This window comes from Macrotis lagotis, chromosome 5 (genome assembly GCF_037893015.1).
Source record: "Macrotis lagotis isolate mMagLag1 chromosome 5, bilby.v1.9.chrom.fasta, whole genome shotgun sequence".
Taxonomy (NCBI): domain Eukaryota; kingdom Metazoa; phylum Chordata; class Mammalia; order Peramelemorphia; family Peramelidae; genus Macrotis; species Macrotis lagotis.
Window position 1 is genome coordinate 200074078 of NC_133662.1, and position 5243 is coordinate 200079320.

A 5243-nucleotide genomic window follows, 5' to 3' on the forward strand; every position below is an offset into this window, starting at 1 on the left:
AACACACAAAATGGATACATTTCCCATGAAGCTGAAATCTCTGGGCTTCTCTCTCACGCTCCAGAGAACTTCATCTTGGCAGATCACTTGAGCCCTAGATTTCACATCTTCTGTCTCCTGGGTTCCTCTTTCTGATTATTGCCCTCTAATTAAGGAGGGCACCTAGAACAGCCATTTCTTCATTTCCCACCAGGTTGCAAGCCCTTGGACTTCTACATCGTCCTCCCCCAGATCCAGAATAGGTCCCACCCCTCCCTTTCAGTTTCCCTTTATGTGTTGCCTTCCTTGAGGACACAAACTGCATTCGTATTTCTTATCGATGGAAAGTTGGCGGATGTTAATAGTAATTAATATTCCACATGTTTTTTATTTAATAGAGCCCACCTCCCATCGTGTTAACCAATCAGCGTTGATTGCCACCCATTAGGAACACCCACCCACTCTTTGAAGGAAATATAAACTGTGAGCCTCGGACTATTAGGGCTCTTTGGTCTGAGAGAGATGACAAATGAATATCCTTTTATTGATAATGTTCTGGTTTGATTAATAAAATGATTACATTACAAAGAAACTGACTCAGAATTATTTTAACCATCAAAACACTGAAGCAGAACGAGTTCCGCGTCTTACCCAAGGTCCCAGAACTAGTACATTGTGCGTCAGGGTTAGAACTCTGATCCAGCCAAGTCCAAGTCCAGCTGCCTTCTAATCTGAAAGGGCAATTATTAGAAGCTGGGGACTGACTGCTTTTCCTGTAGAAATCAGAATTTGCTTTGAGTCTTGAAAGAAGTCATGGAAATTCAGAGTTTAAAAACCCAGGTCCCTCACTTAGAAATAAGAGTACGGAGGCAGCAGAGTGCGGGCGCTGGCGGGAGTGGCCGTGCGCGGCCCGTGCTCTCTGGGCTGCGCTGGACCGGACCCCCACGCCATCCCCGGCACCGCCGGCGACCTCGGCCAGCCCTTCCCAGGCCCCCTTCTCCCCTCGAGGTGGAGGGGTCCCGGGCTTGCCATGGGGGCGCTGCTCGCGGGCCCGGCAGGAAGGATGCGGGGCGGCCGCGAGCGGGGGTCCCCCGCCCAGGAACCCCGGAGTGCGCCTGGGGCCCGGGCCCTGTGGAGCCGCGGAGGGGGGCGCAGCAGGAGAAGGAGGGGCGGCCTTGGAGGAAGGGGAGCCCAGCAGCCTCGGGGAGAAGGAGCGGGGCTGGACGGAAGGAAAGGCAGCAGAAAGGAGGCACCAGCGGAGAAGGAACCCCAAGGGCAGGAGGGTGGGGAGGGTGTGTATGGTACCTTCGTGGTGTGAGATGGAACTAAATGTCCACCTGGTGCTAATACAGCCTGCACCGCTCTCAACCAGCTCTACCTGGGACAGCTTAGATTACTACTGAGAAGGTGAGAGGTGACCTTAAGGTGGAACAGCTGTTTCCGGAATTTGGAAACAGAAGAACCGATGCTTCTCAATCCATAGGAGTAAATGCCTCTGAAAAGTGTCTTCCCACCATGTCTCAATGGAAAAGTTCAGACAGCCTGAACACTGTCAAATCTGATAGTTCCTCCAAAGCACTCCAAGTGATGCCTCTGACTCCTGACCAAAGCAGTATAAGCATCAACGGACTCCTTATGAGAAACTAGACATCGTAATTATCCTGAAGTGTATTTTATGGGTCCAAATGCTAAGCAAAGGCATGGCACCTTGGGTGGCCCCAACAATGTGGGGGTATAATGATGCTGAAGGAGGCTGCGTTTACGTACCTCGAGACCACTTGGCTTATAGATACGAGGTGCTGAAAATCATTGGCAAGGGCAGTTTTGGGCAGGTGGCTCCGTCTATGACCGCAAACTTTGTCAGTATGTTGCCCTGAAGATGGTTCGCAATGAAAAGCGGTTTCAACGACAAGTCGTTGAAGAAATTAGGATTGGAGAGCATCTAAAGAAACAGGATAAAACAGATAGCATGAACGTTATTCACATGCTAGAAAGCTTTACATTCCAGAATCATGTCTGTATGGACCTCTATGAGCTGATCCAAAAGAACAAGTTTCAGGGGTTCAGTGTCCAACAGGTTCGCAAATTCGCTCAATCTATCTTGCAATCCTTGGATGCTCTCCACAGAAACAAGATCTTTCGTTGCAACCTAAAACCAGAAAACATTCTTCTAAAGCAGCATGGCCGCCATGCAACCAAGGTGACTGATTTTGGATCCAGCTGTTTTGAGTACCAGAATCCCTATACATACATCCAGTCTCGTTTCCACAGAGCACCAGACATCATTTTGGGAAGTCAACACAGTACACCTAGCAATGTCTGGAGATTTGGCTGCATCCTTGGAGAACTTTTGACTGGACAGCCTCTCTTTCCCCAGAGAGGATGAGGGAGACCAGCTAGCTTGTATAATGGAGCTTCTGGGAATGCCCCCCTCCAAAATTTCTTGAACAAGCTAAGCATGCCAAGTACTCTATCCACTCCAAAGGTTTGCCTCGATATTGTTCTGTGACTACTCTGCCAGATGGGAAGTCTGTCCTTGGTGGGGGGCTTTCAGGAAGGGGTAAGAAGCCAGGTCCTTCAGGCAGCGAAGACTGGGTAACAACACTAAACGCATGTGAGGACTACTTGTTTATAGAGTTTTTGAAAAGATGTCTTCATTGGGATCCCTCTGCCTGCCTGACCCCAGCGCAGGCCTTAAAACACTCTTGGATTTGTAAACCTGTGCCCAGACCTCTCTCTTCAGACAAAATGTCAGGGAAACAGCAAATCCTGTGAATGCTTTGGGATCCAAATTGCCTCCAGCCACTGGATTAGCCAACAAGCTTAAAGCTAATTTAATGTCAGAAACTAATGGCAGTATACCTCTGTGCAGTGTCTTGCCTAAACTCATATGATCCATATGGAAATATGTATAAGTGATATTTTTAATTACCCTGAAAACATGCAAATTGGAAAATACAACATCCTTGGAGCCCCTGTTTTTGACTAACAAGACCTTTTTTTTAAAAGTAAAATTTTATATACATATATATATATATATATAATTTAACTTTTCAAGGGCTAATTACCTAACCAACCTTGTTTTAATTGCATTGAAATACCTATTAAACTACTTTTTATAAAAAAAAAAAGAAAAAAGAGGTAAGACTATGATGTTTCTTGTCTTTGTTTTTGTAGTGTGATTACCAAGAAATTATCAAAATATATCAAGGACTAGTACCTGGATCTTGAGACTCAGGAAGTACAATAAAAGTCAAAATAACCAGGAGAACTTGTTGCATTTCCATAGTTAACAATTGAAGCTACAAGGCAAAGTAATTAGAGGAGTCAGGAGAAATTGAGTTCAAATCCAGCCTCAAACACTAACTAGCTGTGTGATTCTGGACAAGTCATTTAACTTCTGTCTGCCTAGTTCCTCAACTGTAAAATGAGGATAATATTTGCACCTACCTCCCACAATTATTATAAGAAAAATTAAATTATATTTGAAAAGCAATTTGAAAATTTAGTGTTTATATATACACATACATATATATAAGTATTATATATCATATATTGTCATATATGTTATATTTATTATATTATTAATATGTTCTATACATTCTATACACATATATGTTGTTATTATTAGCGATCATTGAACAAAGAGGACATAGCACCAGGGTCAGCAATAGGGTGACAACAGAACCAATAACACTAAAAAAACAACAGCAACAAGAGGAGCAAGGCAGAGGCAATATCAGGAAAACAGCAAAAAGACAGTGCCTTGGAGAAAAGACAGCAATATCCCTTAATGTATGTTTCATAAGTTCTGATTTCATTTCTACAGAGAAACAATCCACACAAGAAACACCAAGTGAATGAATATATATTGCCTAGATTGTAACATGTAGTTGGACCAGAAGTTTATTGAACTAGTCTATAAGATAGAAATATATACACATATGTATGTATGTAAATATACATGAAGCATTTATAATATATGTATGTATGCATTATGCACTGTGTATGAATGCCATCATGCTATAAACCTCAGTCGAAAAAAATTTAAGCAGCCTTTTAAACTGTTGGAATATTTTCCAGTGAGATCACAGTATTATTTGCATTTGTTAAGCATGAAATTCTAACATTTCCCCCCAAGGCAGATCAGGGACAGAAGCCTTCAAGCTTAAATCTGGAGGTCACATTGAACCAATGAATAAAAAATAATACTTATAAACATGTTGGTCTCCTCCAGGCAAGGTACATCAAACTTAAAGAGATCAAATAGAAGGTTGGGGCTGAATGCTTTAGAGAAACAGCATTCTAAAATCAAAAGAAAACTGGATGTACATGCTTAAAGAATATTAACATATACAACAAACACCAGTCTTAAAGTATATGTGTGATATTAGACTCAATGATCTGGGGTCAGAATCAAATAGTGTTTGGACAATATGTTGCTTTAAATGTGAGAAATTGTACATTGATTTCAATCTGCTGTCTGAAACCTTAAACACTCTCCTCAAACAATATGTCTATCATTTCATATCTGTTTGAATGATTGAAGGAAACATTTATTGTTGCTTATTATATTCTAGACATAGGGCTAAATGCTGAGGAGGCAAATATAAATAGCACAGTATAGGGTCCCTGTCCTCAAGGAGCTTACATTCTTAGAGGAATTGTCACCACGTACAGTGGAATGGTGGTCAGAGAAGATAGTTTCAATCTAGAAAATCAGAGAAATATTAAGTGTAGCCATGGGGTCTTTTCCAGAAATGAAATTTCAATTTGCTTTCTGTTCTCAAAGTTGGAGTTAAAGAGAGCGGGAGATTGGGAAGGAATGTTGGAGATCTCAATGATCATTGGGCTAGATATGAAAAACTTTCATTATTCAGGAGCTCAGGACTCCAGAATATGAACAGGAAGAGCAGAGACTGGAATTAGATGTGGCATAAAAATGGCAGGACAACTATTAAACTTCTTATGATTATCATTTTTGTGGGTGAGATTTATCAATGTTTGAGAAGCTGTATTCCTTGATAAAAAAAAAAAAACAGAGAGAAAAATAGGCTCAGTGATCCTATAAAAGTATTCAGTAAGACATAGAGAACATCCCTTTAATTATCTGTTTCTTTGCCACCCCAAAAAGAACTGCTAAAAAAATGTAAGATCTTTTCTTCTTTATTGATCATTCAAAAGCATAGGTCTAATTGTGAAATTAATTGAGTCAAAGAGTAAGCACTGTTTTATATATAATTCTAAATCATTCCATTCCAGAA

General features: G+C 41.4%; 1 pseudogene; it reads left to right on the top strand.

Annotated features, from left to right (window-relative positions):
• The first annotated feature begins 725 nt into the window (after positions 1-725).
• On the top strand, positions 726-2889 carry LOC141490010 (dual specificity tyrosine-phosphorylation-regulated kinase 3-like; annotated as a pseudogene).
• The last annotated feature ends 2354 nt before the right edge of the window (positions 2890-5243 follow it).